Source organism: Lynx rufus, unplaced genomic scaffold, assembly GCF_022079265.1.
Source record: "Lynx rufus isolate CCGP_SWC_20201006 ecotype Redwood Valley unplaced genomic scaffold, mLynRuf1.p SCAF_11, whole genome shotgun sequence".
NCBI classification, from domain to species: Eukaryota; Metazoa; Chordata; class Mammalia; order Carnivora; family Felidae; genus Lynx; species Lynx rufus.
Window position 1 is genome coordinate 16,883,793 of NW_025814825.1, and position 17,296 is coordinate 16,901,088.

A 17,296-nucleotide genomic window follows, 5' to 3' on the forward strand; every position below is an offset into this window, starting at 1 on the left:
ACCATTGTCTCTGAAAATTTCACCAAGTGCTTCTGGGTCCTTTATTAGGAGCCTGGAAAAAGGAAGGATGCACAAGGAAATGAAAGCGGCAGCAGAACCAGAGGAGAATACGCCATGATCTCGGAAATTCTGTGATAAAATGAGGAGGCATCAGTGTATGTAATAGGAAAGAGGATTTTTCTTAACATTCCTTCAGTTGAGTAAAAAATTCACAGGCCAGCAAATTAATTTTGAGAGCTTTGTTTTGGTTCAGAGGTCGGGCTTTGCAAGTGGTCACCAGCAGAGGGTGCTATAAACCTCCAGCAACCTGGATGCCTTGGTCTTAGGCACAGAATGAGGTAGGAAGTTGCTGTTTGGAACAAAGCATGTGCCTCAAGATCACCTGTCTTCCTCCCCTCCCTCTCCCCTCCCCCCACCGGCCATTTCTAACAGGTTCCTAGGTTAGATGCAAGTGCCAACCGTGTTGAATGCTGATGTTCCCGGTCAAACTGTTTCTCTTTCTGGAGGTGATAAGAATCCCTTGAAGAGCCTTTCAGCCAACTGTCTGAGGCGCCCTCCCCTAAGGGCATTTCAGAATGGGGTGCAGTGAGAATGCAGGTGTTTGCCAAGCTCCCTAGTTCCCTCCTCTGTCCTCTTTGGTGGTTTTAAAAGTACTCTGTCCACTGAAGCTCTATACAAATAGCTACTCTAAGCTACACTTAGCTTTTTTATTCACTCATTCCATCTTTTTTTTTTTTTTTTTAATTTTTAATGTTTATTTTTGAGAGAGAGAGAGACAGAGTGCCAGCAGGGGAGGGACAGAGAAAGAGGGTGACACAGAATCTGAAGCAGGCTCCAGGCTCTGAGCTGTCCACTACAGAGCCTGACGAGAGGTTTGAACCCATGAACCAGAAGATCATGACCTGAGCCGAAGTCAGACACTCAACTGACTGAGCCACCCAGGTGCCCCATTCATTTCCTCTTTTAATTTTGGTTTCCAATTATACATTTCTAGTATACAGAAATACAGCTGACTTTTGGATGTTTACCTTTTCCCCTGTGATATTGCCAAACTCATGTACTATATTCTAGAAGTTCTTTTCTAGATTTCTTAGGATTTTGCACATAGTTGTAGTCCATCTGTGAATAGGGACCATTTTATCCTTCCCTCATTCCAGCTTAAATTCTTGTTTCTCTGGTGGCCAGAACTAGAGAATCTGCTGACCCCATTCTGTCATGATATTCAGTAGCAGATAACACACACACCAACTCACAAAGCAACTGACAGCATTCTGAATTCTAAGCAACCACTGAGGACGCTTAGGGGAAAAATATTTGAAATAACGATAATGGCGTTGGCCCTGAGATGAGAGAGACCTAGCCTTGAAGTAGTTCTCATTGGCCAGAGCTATAGAGTAGAACCCCACCTGTATAGAGTGGAGAGGTTAGGCTCCTGCCAGGAGTGGAAAGAGTGGCCTTCAATCCTACCACTCTGAGCCGGGGGTCCTGAGTAGGTCAGGTATCTGAGTTGTAGGACACAAGGGGACTCTTGGTTAAGCCTTGGGATGGACCAGGGCTTGGCAGAGGTGAAAGGAATATATTCACCGATTTGATTCATCATGGGAATTGGTAGCTGCATTCTCATGGAGGGCTCCAAAAGGAAAGCAACAGATTGGGCTTCTAATCTAGGCGCAGGCTAGAGGAAGTTTGTCCTTTCTTGGGTAGTAGTTGAGTGGGGATAAATATCATCTGAGAGCAATGTAATTTTGTATTCTCTCTCCCTGCACACTGCCTGGTGCCTTCATACATTGGCACTGAGAGCATGACCTTCCTTGACCCTCCTTCCCTTTGTCAAGCTCCTTTTCCTAGGGACTAGCTTCTAGGGTCAGTTCACTGAGCAGCTCCCATTTTCACAATTTCATCCTTCCTCTGCTTCTGAACTTAAAGGTAGCCATTGTCTTCTTAAGGAAAATAGCATGTCTAAAATGCATTATGTTTTCATTTCCCTAGCCTTGGGTAGCATGTTTAGGAATAGATTCAAAATTGGTGTGGTATTCAAATTTGGCCTCCCACTCTGGACTCCACCTCCCAACCCTTATAATCCTTCCTATTAGGAAAACCACTCGAAATAGAAATGGCTGATAACCTCAACTATTACCTGTAAGAGGGCTTGGCTTACAGGGGGAGAGCCTGGCTTCTGTGTCCTACATGTGATGTAATGGCACTGTGCCTAAGTTTGGTCAGGTCACCAAATCACTGCCTCAGTTTCCTTATTTGATATGATGGGATGATAGTATTTGGAAGGCAGTATAGTATGGCAGTTTAAGGGCATGAACTCTGAAGCCAGGGGCCTAGACTTAAATCTTGGCTCCTTTACATACTAGCTCTGTAACTTTGTAAAGTTATGGAGACTTTTTGTCTCTCAGTTTTGAGTTGCTAATAGTACTTAAGTTCATAGAGTTACTATGAGGGTTAATGAATTAATACATGCAAGGATGTAAAATAGTACCTGGAACATCGTAAGTGTAAGATATCATCATCATCATCATCATCATCACATTATAAGGATCTGCTGAGTTCATAGTGTGAAAGTACTTTGAAACTAAAAAGTGATATCCACCCTTTGATCATTACCTTACCGCAGCTCTTTAAAAAAAATTTTTTTTTATTATTTTTTTTTTAACATTTATTTATTTTTGAGACAGAGAGAGACAGAGCATGAATGGGGGAGGGGCAGAGAGAGAGGGAGACACAGAATCGGAAGCAGGCTCCAGGCTCTGGGCCATCAGCCCAGAGCCTGACGCGGGGCTCGAACTCCCGGACCGCAAGATCGTGACCTGAGCGGAAGTCGGATGCTCAACCGACTGAGCCACCCAGGCGCCCCTAAAAAATTTTTTTTAAATGTTTATTTATTTTTGAGACAGAGAGAGACAGAGCATGAACGGGGGAGGGTCAGAGAGAGAGGGAGACACAGAATCCGAAACAGGCTCCAGGCTCTGAGCTGTCAGCACAGAGCCCGACGCGGGGCTCGAACTCACAAACCACGAGATCATGACCTGAGCCGAAGTCGACCGCTTAACCGACTGAGCCACCCAGGCACCCCACTGCAGCTCTTTAATTAGTTGTATTTAGCCTGCGGGCTGAGGAGGACTGTTATTTGTTTTGTTTGTTTGTTTGTTTGTTTTATTGAAATATAGTTGACACATAATGTTACATAATGACTCATACGTGTCAGGTGTACAACATAGTGATTCCACAACTCTATGTGTTATGCTATACTCCCCACCAGTGTAGCTACCATCTGTCACCATACATCGCTATTATAATACCATTGGCTATATTCCCTATGCTGTACCTTTCATCTGTGTACCATTCATCTCCTAACTGGAAGCCTGTACCTCCCACTCCCCTTCACCCATTTTTCCCATCCTCCCACCCACCCTCTTCTCGCCACCATCAATTTGTTTTCTGTATTTATGGGTCTGCTTCTGATTCTTGTTTATTCCTTTGTCTTGTTTAGATTTCACGTGTAAGTGAAGCCATATGGTATTTGCCTGTCTTTGTCTATCTTATTTCACTTAGCATAATACCCTTTAGAACCAACCATGCTGTCACAAATGGTAAGATCTCATCTTTTTTTTTATGGCCGATTGATATTCAGTTGTGTGTGTGTTTATTTATTCCCCTATCAATGGACACTTGAGTTGCCTCCATATCTTGGCTATTGTAAATAATGCTACAATAAACATAGAAGTGCATACTTCTTGGGGTGCCTGGGTGGCTCAGTCAATTGAGTGTCCGACTTCAGCTCAGGTCATGATCTCACAGTTCATGGGTTCGAGCCCTGTGTTGGGCTCTGTGCTGACAACTCAGAGCCTGGAGTCTGCTTTGGATTCTGTGTCTCCCTCTCTCTCTGCCCCTCCCCTGCTCACATTCTCTCTCTCACTCAAAAATAAATAAAAATTTTTTTTTTAATTTTTTAAAAAGAAGTGCATTATATCGTTTTGAATTAGAGTTTTTGTTTTCTTTGCATAAATGTGGGCTGGTTTTGCACATCACTTTCCAAAAGCCCCAGTAAGCTGCCCTTGCCTGGGTAGTTCTTCTGCCCGCAAACTGGCAATGGAGGACTTGGGTCCTAATTATTTATACAGAGCCTTAGATGCTAGTGAATTAAAAACTGAAGATATTACACCACCAGGGAAGGACTTAGCTACCCCTGCAGGAAGGAATTGAGGACGGACGCCTCGGTAGGCATCAGGGACAAGAACAATCCATGCCCTGGCATAAGACAGAGACCCGAGAGGGGATTTTGAGAAGCCTGGCTCTCGTGTCAACCTTCTGAGGGATTGGAGGATGGTCCCTCCTGGTCCTAGTTTCCTTATCTCTAGAAGAAGAAGACAAGTCCTGTTCTCACTTTACAAGGTGCTTGAAAGAAGACAGGGAGGAAATAGTCCCAGATATAAAAACAAAAGGTATTATTGGAGTAAAAGTATCACTTGGCAAATTACCATACTTGAACCAAACCTCCCTAAAATCTGAGAGTCCAGTGTGAGGGAGAGCAGCATGCCCTCTTTGGATACAGGGCTCTCTTGCTAACTTTTATGTTTGCCCTAACTAGGCTTTGCTACCGGGTGGCTCTGGAAATTGTACTCAGTGAAGACTTTGGCTGAAGTTTGGCTACTCTGCCACTCAGCTTTTCCAGCGTTCTGTCCCTGCCATGGTCAACGAACTGGGGGAAGGATTTCTTTGCTTTTCAGCCCTTCTATACTCCCCCACATCATACAGGTGTTTCTGCAGTAGGAATCAAATCCTCTGTGGTAGACGCCTACTCTTTCGTAATATGACTTTACCACTCCCTCAATCAAGAGACAAAGTCTATTTCCCCACCCCTTACAGGAGCTGTCTTTGTGACTAATAAAATGTGATGGAAGTGCTGATACATGACTCATGAGGCTACCACTTTCACCCTCTTGGGACGCTGGCCTGAAACAGCCATGCCATAAAGGAGCCTGGGATGAAAGATCTTGTAAGGAGAGCGAGGCCCAGCTGACCAAGCTATCCCAGCTGAGCCTAGCCTTTAGCTGACCCACCAGCTGAGACAGCTGCATGAGGAAGCCCAATGGAGACCAAGAGAAGAATTGTCCAGTCAATATGCAGAATCACAGACATAAATTGTTTTAAACCATGAAGTTTTGGTATATTTGTTAGTTTGCAACAGATAACTGATATACCTAACATTTCCTTAAAAAAATTTTTTTTAATGTTTATTATTGAGAGACAGAGAGACACAGAGCGTGAGCAGGGGAGGGGTAGAGAGAGGGGGAGACACAGAATCTGAAGCAGGCTCCAGGCTCTGAGCTGTCAGCACAGAGCCCAACATGGGGCTCAAACTCACAAACTGCGATATCATGACCTGAGCCGAAGTCGGTCGCTTAACCGACTGAGCCACCCAGGCGCCCCTCTAACATTTTATTTCTAAACCCCCTTCCCACTGTTCTGTATTTTGAAAGGCCTGGCTTTCTTTAAGAGGTCAGAGTGTGTTTTTCCAGTCTTCTTGGCCAATATCCAGTTCCATATTGTCCTGAAGTCTGTTTTCACAAGGCTGGTCTTGGCTCTGAGGCTGTATATCTTAAATGCAATCTCATTGTAGGACACATTCTTACTTGGCTTTGCCTCGAATTAAATGGGCAAACACATATACTTACAAAATTTTTCTGTTAAGAAATCACAAATTTAGACTTTTGCCTGTAGCCAAGATGGAGTATAGAGACCAGATTCACCCTCTCACTTCATTATTGCCCTCCAGTGTGTCACCATTGTCCTAAATAAGATACTCCAGATGTGATGTTGGCCCAGTACTGAGGAGAGCCAGTGCATGCTCCCCTTGATCTGGCCCCCAGTGACCTCTCCAGCCTGCCCTTGTTAAGTAACCCCTCTTTCTTCTGTTTCCTCTGCTAACATCCCATCTGTTGTCCCTTTCCTGCCATATTATTTACAGTTTGTCAAACATGCCATGCTCTATCATGCCTAGGCATCTTTCTTTTGGGGCTCCCCTTTCCCTCCTAGCTGGTCACATGAACATGTCCTCCATTTCCAAGAATCCATTTAAATCTAAGGTCTCCCTGATACTCTCAAGGTGAACTGACTACTTCATAATCCCTGGTCCTCTGTTCATGTAGCAATCCTTGCGGCTATAACACCTTACAATACTTGTTCATGTTTGTCTCCCTTTCTAGTCTGTGAGATTGCTGATTTTAATTAGTATCTGACACACACTAGTTGCTTAACAAACATTTATAGAAGGAAGTGTGAGAGGAAGGAATGTGTGTCACAAAATTTGAAAGACTAGGGTGTCCCCAGGGCAGGAAGAATAAAAGCTGACTGATACATACAGTAGCTTGATTTCATGCTTATAGAGCCATTGCAGCATTAATTCTTTCGAAGGAATAGAAAATTGGATGGTTTATTTTATACTATTTATCAAGGAGGTTATTCAACTAAAATACTGTGATATAAACAAGAGCGAGCATTTCAGGTAACGCTTTCCATATGAACAATTGATGGACATAATTAGAAAATATTCTCATCTGTTCATTAACGCAAATTTCCCTTAAGATCTATACTGAAGAGCAATTTATTAGCTAGTTCCACTAGATTCCTGAAGGCAATAAAACTGAATTTCTTTTAATACGCTCTATGATTCAGTCAAACCAACGCTTGTCAGAGGGACCTAGTTCATCTGAATTAACTATATTTGTAGTCTTGGCATTGCAGACTGAGCAGAGTGATTCATTCAAATGTTGTGTCATTGTAGCTCATCTCATAAAACTGCTGGAAACACAGAGAAAACTGATACTGTTTTGGAGGAGATGAAGGAGATGTCCCGGGTACACTTTGGCTTCTAGATTTGAACTTCATGAGCTTGGTAGCTTTCTACTTGTAGGGGAGATGTAGCAGTAGCCTTGACTCTTAAGAGGCAATCCCTCCCAACTTTCCCCTCCTCCTCTTTCAAACACTTCTTGTATACACATATATACATGTATCCATAGAGCTTTTCTGTGGCATAAGGGATTTAAATGAAGAGAAGGTAGGCTGTCATGGAAGGTCATTCTGTTAGAACAGAAGGGTGTTACCTGGGGAGGGAATCTTGCTACACATGAACACCTGTTGATTGGGAGGGCAAACAGGCCATTAATGCTGGGCTGTGCTCCACAAACAGGGCCTTAAGCATTTCTTCCAGTATGATATTTGTACTCTACTAAAAATGTCCTGGAGCTGGGGTTTCAAGGAATTAATGAGGCTTTGGGAAAAGCTGAGGTGAGTGTGAATTCCTTCCTCCCATCAGAGAGCAATGGCTCCCAAAACAGACGATGTCCTTTCCTGAGCTTCCCCAGAGGTGGAGCCACAGCTGGGCATACAGGCAGAAGATCTATGAATTCCAGTAGCTTCCTCCTACAAAGGCCCAGGACAGGTTATTCTGGGGGCCACCACTGCTGTGGTTTCCCCCTCCAAGCCAGGCTAAAATCATGGTGACTGGATACCCTGAATTGAACAAAAAAGCAGTACTCTGAACTTGGATGGAAACTCCTGGTTCTGTATATTCTAATTGTGTCCCTTCATTGACACATTGTTTCCCATCCATCTTTGCAATTTCCTTCCTTTGGTTTCCTGCCACTTTTTTCTTAGTTGCATTGAGCTTAGGAAATAAGGATTTCACTGGTAAAATCGCCCTTCCAGGTTGTGCTTACAGGCCTTAGAGTACAAACCTCTGCAAAGGGACCAGGGAGCACACCTTTGGTCTCCTGGCCCTCTTCTCAGCAGTTATTTCTGAAACCATGGTTCTCTTATATATTTAAATATAAATATACATATAACATGTATATATGTATGCACATATATAACATAAATATTTTCTATTTTATACATGTATTATATATTTTGAATATTTATATTTCTTATGTCATTGGCTAACACTCCTGATTGGCTCTTCTGCCCCTCTTCTCTGAGATGCCCCTTTCCTTCTGCATTTTTCCCCCACTTAATTTAACAGCTATTTGTTGACCCACTATGAATAACACCTGTATCTCAGGCCCTTCAGGAGAGTTAGATGAAAATCAAACTATCCACCCTCAAGTCTTTATAATCTGATAGTGGAAAGGAGAAAAAATACAAATGACTATAAATGACCATTATTCTATTTTTTGAGTACCTGCTTTATGTCTGGTGCTTTTTTTTTTTTTTTGAAGAGATAAAGGCTATTTATTTATTTTTTTATTTTTGAGATAGAGGGGGAGAGAGAGAGAGAGAGAGAGAGAAGGAGCAGGGGAGGGGCAGAGAGAGAGACACACACAGAATCTGAAGCAGGCTCCAGGCTCCGAGCTGTGAGCACAGAGCCTGATGTGGGGTTCAAAATCGTGAACCACAAGATCATAACCTGAGCTGAAGTCAGATGCTTAACCAACTGAGCCACCCAGGCGCCCCTATGTTTGGTGCTTTAAATAGAACATTTCATTTAATCCTTGGAAGCCTTGCAAAAGAGTGGTGTCACCCCCACTTACTGCTTGCTGAGGAATTTCCTTAAGGTTTTACTGCTGGTAAGTGCAGAGTTGGGATTCAGACCTGGGTCACTGTCTCCAAGAGTGTCTTCCATGTGCTGCTCTACTGTATCAGGAGGCCTCTCAGTGCAGACCACAAAGGCAAATGCCATAAAAGTGACGTGTAGTTGCAAGGAGGAGCTAAATCTGGAAAGGCTTTAGAAAACATTTGAGATAGGAGTGCTAGTTTACATCTTCTGAGCAGGAGATGCTGAGGTAGAATTAAACATGCAAGAGGGGCGCCTGGGTGGCGCAGTCGGTTAAGCGTCCGACTTCAGCCAGGTCACGATCTCGCGCTCCGTGAGTTCGAGCCCCGCGTCGGGCTCTGGGCTGATGGCTCAGAGCCTGGAGCCTGTTTCCGATTCTGTGTCTCCCTCTCTCTCTGCCCCTCCCCCGTTCATGCTCTGTCTCTCTCTGTCCCAAAAATAAATAAACGTTGAAAAAAAAAAAAAAAAGAAACATTTAACTATTAAAAAAAAAAAAAAAAAAGAATTAAACATGCAAGAGGGGTGCATGGGTGGCTCATTTGGTTACGCGTCTGACTCTTGGTTTTGGCTCAGGTCATGATCTCATGGTTGGTGGGATCAAGCCCCATGTCAGGCTCTGTGTTGGCACAGAGCCTGCTTGGGATTCTCTCTCTCTCCCTCTCTCTCTGCCCCTCCCCTGCTTGCTCTTGCTCTCAAAATAAATAAATAAACTTTAAAACAATGTGCAAGAGATTTGCTGAGGGATATACCTGTGACAAAGGAGAAAATGTAGAAGCTTCAGATTTCAGCACAGGAAGGAAGATTGAGTAGGAAGAGTTTCAGATGGCAACGCAGTTCTAAGAAAGCTTCGGCCAGGCCAAAGGGACATCCTTAAGCCAAAGCCATTTGTGAGAGGAGTCCCACATTGTGCGGCAATGGACCTGCACGAGGACCCCTGTTCATCATTATGCTTGGTTCCAGGCTAGAAATACCTTGTGTGACTTCACTGGATCTAGAAGGGCAGCAACTGGACCAGTGAGTTGGCTGTGCTCTGCATAGCAGCAGATCTGAACAGTGCATTTTCATGGCTGCCATGATAGGCTTAGAAGAACTGGTTACATTTCAGGGATAGCTATGTTGAGAATGATATTTGAAATAACACATTTTCTTTTCTTTTTTTTTTCAAAGTTTATTTTTGACAGAGAAAGAGAAAGAGAGAGAGCATGAATGGGAGGGAGCAGGGAGAGAAGGGAACAGAGGATATGAAGCAGGCCCTGCACTGACAGCAAAGAGCCCCATGCAGGGCTTGAACTCATGAACCATGAGATTGAGCCAAAGTCAGATGCTTAAGCACCTGAGCCACCCAGGCGCCCCAGAGATAGCACACTTTCTATGGAACACTAGTCTCTTGAGATCCTTCTTGAAAAAACTGGGAACATATTGCATTCTCCTTGCAGAGACTCATCATGCACATCAATTCAAGGCTCTCAGAAGTTCCACTTAAAGAATGGGTTAACTAATCCAACAGTTCCTGAATCTATTTGATCACAGAGCTCTTTCTATATATATAAATTCTATTAATGCCCTGTGTAAATAGTGGCTAACAAAACTCTATGCTTGCTTAGAAGCTTAGGTTAGACCATATTTCAGAGGGCTGTAGCCTATGTTTAACCTGGTGCATTCATGGCTTTATGGAGGGCTCTGAAGAGGGGAGTCATGCACTCCGTTGTATTACCTGGAGGTGGTGTGTAGTGGGGATTGTAGCAAGAGGGAGGTCTTCAAAGTGAATGCCCGATTACTTACAGCCATAATGAGCTTTGGTATTTCCCCCAATCTCCAGACATAGCCCGTGAATCACTTGAAATATAATTGCTTTACTTCCAACCAAAGGTCTAAGGGAACTCAAACTGGTAGGAGGGATGTTGGGTCACCCAGTAGCAAACCGACCAAACTCCTGCAGCCAGAAATAATGGCCTATTGTGCCTCTGGCTTCCTCATCAGCTTCCCTCTCTACTGAGTGTCCAGGCGGCTGCCAGCCAAGCTGTCCTTGTGACTCTCCCAGGCCTCAGAACTCTCCCTCACCCTCCTTCCATTGCCTCCCACACTAGGCCCAGAAATACAGGGCAGCCATACAGTAGATGCAGGCAGCCGTGGGATGTGAGTCATGAGACTCACAGCAATGACCCAGTGACAAGTCTGTGGAGAAGCCAGCTTTCCTCTCCCTTAGGTTATGGATTCATGCCCCTACTACAAATTTAACAGGGGGAAATTTTGAAGCCAACTGTCTCTGTTAATGTGTCATGACAAGGATGGTCCAGAGCAGTGGACTCTTTGAATGTTCCATAAATAAAATTATTCTCCCTCAATGGGTAAGGCTTTGACAATGGGGAAGCAATGTGAATGGTGGTTAAGAACCTATGCCCTGGACTCAGAGCTGGGTTTAAATTTTGTCTCCACCCACTGGAAGAACTATGCAACCTGGGCCAGTTACCTAACCTCTCTTTATCTACAACAGATATCTTTATACTACCTGTTTCATGGGGTTGTTATAAGAATTTTAAAAAAACATATGAAGTGTTTAGAACAGTGCCTGGCACAAACAAAGTGCTCAGTATGTGTTAGCCATGATTATTTTGATTATGTTTATCATTACTAGTGTCATCATTATTAGATATTGGGTGTGTGGGGATAGAATGGAGTAATAAATGATTCTCACCATTAAAAAGTTTCATAAGGAAGGTAGGGGTGCCTGGGTGGCTCATTAGGTTAAGCTTCTGACTTCGGCTTAGGCCATGATCTCATGGTTTGTGAGTTTGAGCCCCACATCAGGCTCTGTGCTGACAGCTCAGAGTCTGGAACCTGCTTCAGATTCTGTCTCCCTCTCTCTCTGCCCCCTCCTACTCTCTCTCTCTCTCTCTCTCTCAAAAATAAATAAACATGGGGCGCCTGGGTGGCGCAGTCGGTTAAGCATCCGACTTCAGCCAGGTCACGATCTCGCGGTCCGTGAGTTCGAGCCCCGCGTCAGGCTCTGGGCTGATGGCTCGGAGCCTGGAGCCTGTTTCCGATTCTGTGTCTTCCTCTCTCTCTGCCCCTCCCCCGTTCATGCTCTGTCTCTCTCTGTCCCAAAAATAAATAAAAAACGTTGAAAAAAAAATTTAGAAAACAAAAATAAAAAAAATAAATATTGAAAAATTAAAAAAAAAGAGTCATAAGGAAGGCAGAGTATTTTTTTTAATGTTTGTTTATTTTTGAGAGAGAGAGAGACAGAGAGAGAGAGCAGGGGAGGGGCAGAGCGAGAGGGAGACACATAATCCAAAGCAAGCTCCAGGCTCTGAGCTGTCAGCACAGAGCCTGATGCAGGGCTTGAACTCACAAACCATGAGATCATGACCTGAGCCGAAGCCAGATGCTTAACCTAATGAGCCACCCAGGTGCGTCAGAGTATTTAAAAACAAACAAACAAAGCAAACAAACAAACAAACAGAAAAACTCCATGATATATGTGAGTAAATTTCACTTTAAAAAGCACAAATAAATATTGAACTCTAGTTAATGGTATGCATGCTGAAGTATTTACAGGTGAAGTGTACTCATGTCTGCAACTAACCCTGAAATGCATCAAAAAGGTAAGATGGATTGATGAATGGATAGATGGATAGATATGGGATAAAAATAAATGTAACAAAATGGCAATTGTAGAATCTAGATAGTAGCATATGGCATCCATTATCCAATTCTTTCAACTTTCCTGTATGTTTGGAAATTTTCATAATAAAATACTAGAAACTATGTAATAAATGCCATAAGGTCACACATGCCCTAGAAATTCAGAGAAAGTAAATGAATGCATAGTTGGTAAGTCAGCCAACACTGTGGTGGGAGTACATTGGAGTAGGGCTGTAAAAGGATTCAGAGGGGGCAACTGGGTGGCTCAGTCGGTTAAGCGTCTGATACTGATTTCGACTCAGGTCATGATCTCATGGTTCCTGAGATCCAGCCCTGCATCCAGCTCCATGCTGATGGTGTGAAGTCTCTCTCTCTCTTTTTCTCTCTCTCTCTCTCTCTGCCCCTCCCCTGCTTGTGACTCTCTCTCTCTCTCTCTCTCTCTCTCTCTCTCTCTCTCAAGATAAATAAATAAACTTAAAAGAAAATAAAAGGATTCTTAATTCAAAACAGTGGGGATGGGGAAGCCTTCCCGGTGGGATAACCAGCATACAGCAAAGGCAGTGAGACTGAATGAAAACACCGTGATCTGGGAATAGTCCATGACCTGAATTAGCACAGGTGGTAGGTAGGAAGCATGTCTGTGAAGGAAGGCAGAGTGGAATCATGATCCATCTTCCTTATACCAGGGACCTTATGCTCTGGGCAAACGGGAGCCACTGAAGTTTCTTGGTCAGGAGCCTCTCTTAATTTTCCCTGTTGCTTTGGGCTAAGCTTTCCCATAAGGAAGGTGTGAGTTTTTCAAGGAAAAAAAAACAATGTTTCACCAGTGTTCTAATTGGAACTCCGAGCAAGACCCCAGGTTGCTGACTGCATGATAAGTAGCAAAGTCCTTTTATATCAGTCTCTGCATCAACCCAGAATCATTCCACCAGAAAATCAACGGGGAGGAACTGCATGAAACTTACACTTATTTTGTGTTCTACCTATTAAGCTGTAACTCCACTATCTTCTTTAATCATCACATCTTATATTAAATAGTAAATTGAAATACAGTCCCCCCTGCCTGTGATCTGGAGAGCTGTAGAATGCTTCTCCTTTCCCCTGGTCACTGCTGGGCTTTGACAGGCAGTCTAGATCAGTGATGAAAATGATATCTGAGTATCTGAGAATGATAGCCCAAAGTTATGTGCACAAAACCAGGCACACTGTTCTTTATGCACAATTTCAGGGATTTTTCATAGGTACTGGCTTGGCTTTTGAGCCCTGTTAATCCTAGGAATGACATCACCTCAAGCCATGGGTCCTAATTTCCCCAAATATTTTAAGTCCCCCTATTTCCTTGCACTCTCCTTAGTTTTCACCACAGTTCTGTCTGTGCTTCCTTCTTTCTGGTTTGTCCTCTCACTGCTGCCCCCTCCCTTGATCCCCTCCAGAGCCTTGTTCTATTATAAATAAACTACCCTAAGTCTTCAGTTGCACCAGTGAATGCTCTTTCATTCTCCTCACCTTGGCAAAAAAAGGACCTTTTCCCACAGATGTTCCTTCTTCCCAGAGAGAAGCCTGATCATTCCCCCACACCCTTCCATACTCAAGGGCTGGACCTGGGGATGGGAAGGGTGGTCATTTTTTTTTTTTCCCCTCCACCCTCCTATAAAATCACCTCCACCATCAGTTCTATCATCCTCTACTCGTTATCCTTTATGACTAACTTCCTGGCTACTCCCCTGTGTTCCCTGAGGACTTTGGCACTTGACTCCCCAGTTTTCCTCTCTACCTTTTATCCTAGCAACATCCTGGTGGCTTCAGTATCCCTGCCACAACCTGTGCCTATCTCACCATTGCATGTTGAGTGTGTGTGGGGTGGTTAGTTTCAAAAACCTAGCCTCACCTGTCATCTTTGACCTCAACTCCAGTGAACTTCACTTCCACTCCACCTTCTTCCCTGGTTCCTCACCACCCAGAATGCTCCACTGCTAAACCTTACATCTCAACGTCCCACATTCTAACCATAACCACAGCTTACCATCCTGGCTCTCCTTCTCTCTCATCACAATAAATGTCTGTTTCAGTCATATGAAGATTCCCAGTCCTTAGCCCCAGTGCTGTCCTTAGACCTGGGCAAAAGGGCCCTCCCACCCTGGGCCTCATACTTTAGAAAGCCCCCCTCAAACCCTCCTCAGATTGTACCTATTTCTATGGGGTGAGGAGTCTGCAGGGCCAAGGAAACATGCCTACCATGCTCACCTTCTCCATAGCTGGACCAAACTCTGGATACCGAAGATCTGTCTTCCCCATTGAAACAGTTCTCAGCCTGCTTCTGGGGACTGTAAGGATTTCTTCCCCAGAGTCCTTTCTCTTGAGCATGGATTGAACTGCCAGTGACATACCCCTGAGCCCACAGAAGTGGTCAAGGAGTGTGTGTATGTGAAGGGGGATGGAGTAGAAGTGTGAGTTGGGGTGTACCCTTCACATAATGGGACAGAGCTTGGGACAGGAAAAGAAGACATGTGAATCTAGGGCTGTCTCTCCCTATGTGATCTCATCTGGCACAGGCAACAATAGGACTGAGTCCTAATAGAGAAACAGTCAAAATTTGCCTGGCTGGATTTCAGAACTGCTATGGACTCCTGTATATGTCCTATTTCTCCCTTTTTGACCACGGGTGTCTTTAGCAGTTAGATATCCTGTGCCTATCCTACCCCATGTGTACTGAAAGTGTGTATGTGTTGGGGGGTAGACAGCTTGTCTCTTTGGTTCATAAGTCTTCAGATCAAGAGGAACTGTACTGGAGTTGCTGTACTTAAGGAAATATACTTTGGAAGATTTCTGCTAATGCTATAAAGGCTGGAGGTTTGGGGGAGATCTTCAGAGGGAGTTAATATATTTTCCACGTAGGAGAAATGTAAATAATGTGACAAGAGCATTGATTGTAGTAATTTAAAATATATCCACAAATTCTTTGACACTCATTTCAAAACATGGAGTCTAATTTCTTTCCCCTTGAGCATGGACTGGTCTTAATAACTCACTTCTAATAAACAGAATAAGGCAGAAATGACAGCATGATTTCGGAATCCATTTTTTTTTTTTTTTTTTTAAGTAGGCTCTGTGCCCAATGTGGGGCTTGAACTTACAACCCTGAGATCAAGAGTCACATGCTCTATCTACTGAGCCGGCCAGGTGCTCCAACAGTGTGATTTTTGAGGCTGGATCATCTAAGACATTGTGGCTTTGGCCTCTCTCTCTTAGATCACCTGCTCTGGGAGAAGCCAGCTGCCATGTCATGAGGACACTCAAGCAACCCTATGGAGAGATGCACATAGTGAAGAACTGAGGCCTCTTGCCAAGAGCCATATGAGGCAGCCATCTTGGAAGCAGATCCTATAGCAGTCAACCCTTCAGATGACTGCAGCCCTAGCAAGTATCTTGACTGCAGCCTCAGTGGGAGGCCTTGGGCCAGAACTACCCGGCTAAGCCAATTTTTGACCCACAGAAACTTTCAGGTAATAAAATGTTTGTTGTTTTAAAATATTACGTTTTGAGGTAATTTGTAGCTAAGAGAAGCTAATACTCTTTGCCTCACTTGACCACTCCTCAGGATGTGACACCGTCCAGCACTCTCCCCGTCAGTCAGTCACTGCTCTTGCAGAGCACCGTCCAGTCACTGCTCTTGCCCTTTGGCTTCCAGGAAGTATTCCCTCCTAGGTTTTCTTTTAGCCTCCTGGCCAGTCTGTTCACCCCTGGAATACCAATACTGCTAAGGCTTCTACTATCTTTATTGCTATCCCATCACTTATTGACTTTAATCACACCCAAGGATAGTCCTAATTAAAACCAAAATTTTCATTCCAGTATCTCCTACCTATACCTTTCTCCTAGGCTTCATAATTGCCTACTGGATAACTCTATTCAGATGTGGCCCCTGGTTCCTCATACTTATCTGAAACAGAATCATCTTTCCTCTCTCTTCCTCATCCTCCATCCTCACACCTGACCCTCCTCCTGTAGGACCCTCAAAACACTGAGTGGAACCTTTGTTCTCCCAGTTGCTCAGGTCAGAAATGTTGCTCCCAGCCATCCTAGATTCTTCTTCACTTGCTGCTTTCAGGACCTTCAGCATTTGACTCCACCCAACATCTTCAACTTTTCCTGTAGGTTTTTCCAGGTTTACTTAATTACTTGTGGTTTCCAAGTGATTCTTGCCACTTGAAGTACCTGTATGGCTTTGCACATGTCTCTTTCTAGAATTTAGCTTTCCACCCTTGACCTATTGGCTTTTTAATTTTGATAAGTTCTCCTTTCAGACTTTAGGGCAAGTGTCTTTTCAGTGTGACTATGCCCACAAATCTCTGTACTTGCATTTAGCACTGTACTTGCAATTCCTGAATTCCCTATCCTTTTTTGTGGGACAGTTCTCCATGGAGTTTCTCCAGGTCTTATGACTTCTTTTATCCCAAACTATCTTTTCAAGGATGTCTGCATAGCAAACAGCCTTGGAAGATAGAGATAGTGTCTCTGTCTGGGGCAGAGTGAAGAGGTTGGGCAGGTTTGCAGCAGCGGCTTGTGAAACAGGAGGTTTGTTTTTTCTTTCTTTCTTTTTCTTTTTTTGTAAAACAGGTTTCTTAAATTCAAGTCCTCAGCTGTGACACAAACACTGTGCACAGCTTCCACATGGGCTGTTCTGTATCACCCCTGGGGACAGAGAGGGCAAGGGGAACTAATTCAAACATGAACCTATGTTGCTTGCCATGCCACAAGTAATAAAGTCTTTTGTCTCTGACTGAGTCTCATGTCTTCTGCCAGCATTTATGAACCTATAAAACTATGGTAGACTAACTTGCTAGCTTGCGAGTGGAGTAAAATCTTGGACGCTTCACAGTTCTGGATACCTCTACACACACTTGACCATAAGTGCCCCGAGAGCAGGAAGTGCAGCTGAGTGTACTTTGCTTCCCCTGTGGGCGACACAAGGTAGTTGCTTATAGTGGTGGCTGCTACTATTGCTGCTTCTAAAGGGCTTTGAATGAAAGCACTGGAATATATTTACTGAATACAACTTTGAAATAAATTGCCATGACTCTTCTCCTGGTC

The 17,296-nt window shown here is 43.9% G+C and overlaps 1 protein-coding gene across 3 annotated transcripts in view; it reads left to right on the forward strand.

Annotated features, from left to right (window-relative positions):
• Nucleotides 1–16,985, forward strand: part of SAMD8 (sterile alpha motif domain containing 8) — a 78,921-nt gene extending 61,936 nt beyond the window's left edge. For all 3 annotated transcript variants that reach the window (XR_006960895.1, XR_006960896.1, XR_006960897.1), the window contains exon 8: nt 15,455–16,985. The gene's annotated coding sequence lies outside the window, so the exon portion shown is untranslated. The remainder of the gene's footprint in view (nt 1–15,454) is intronic.
• Nucleotides 16,986–17,296: the final 311 nt, after the last annotated feature.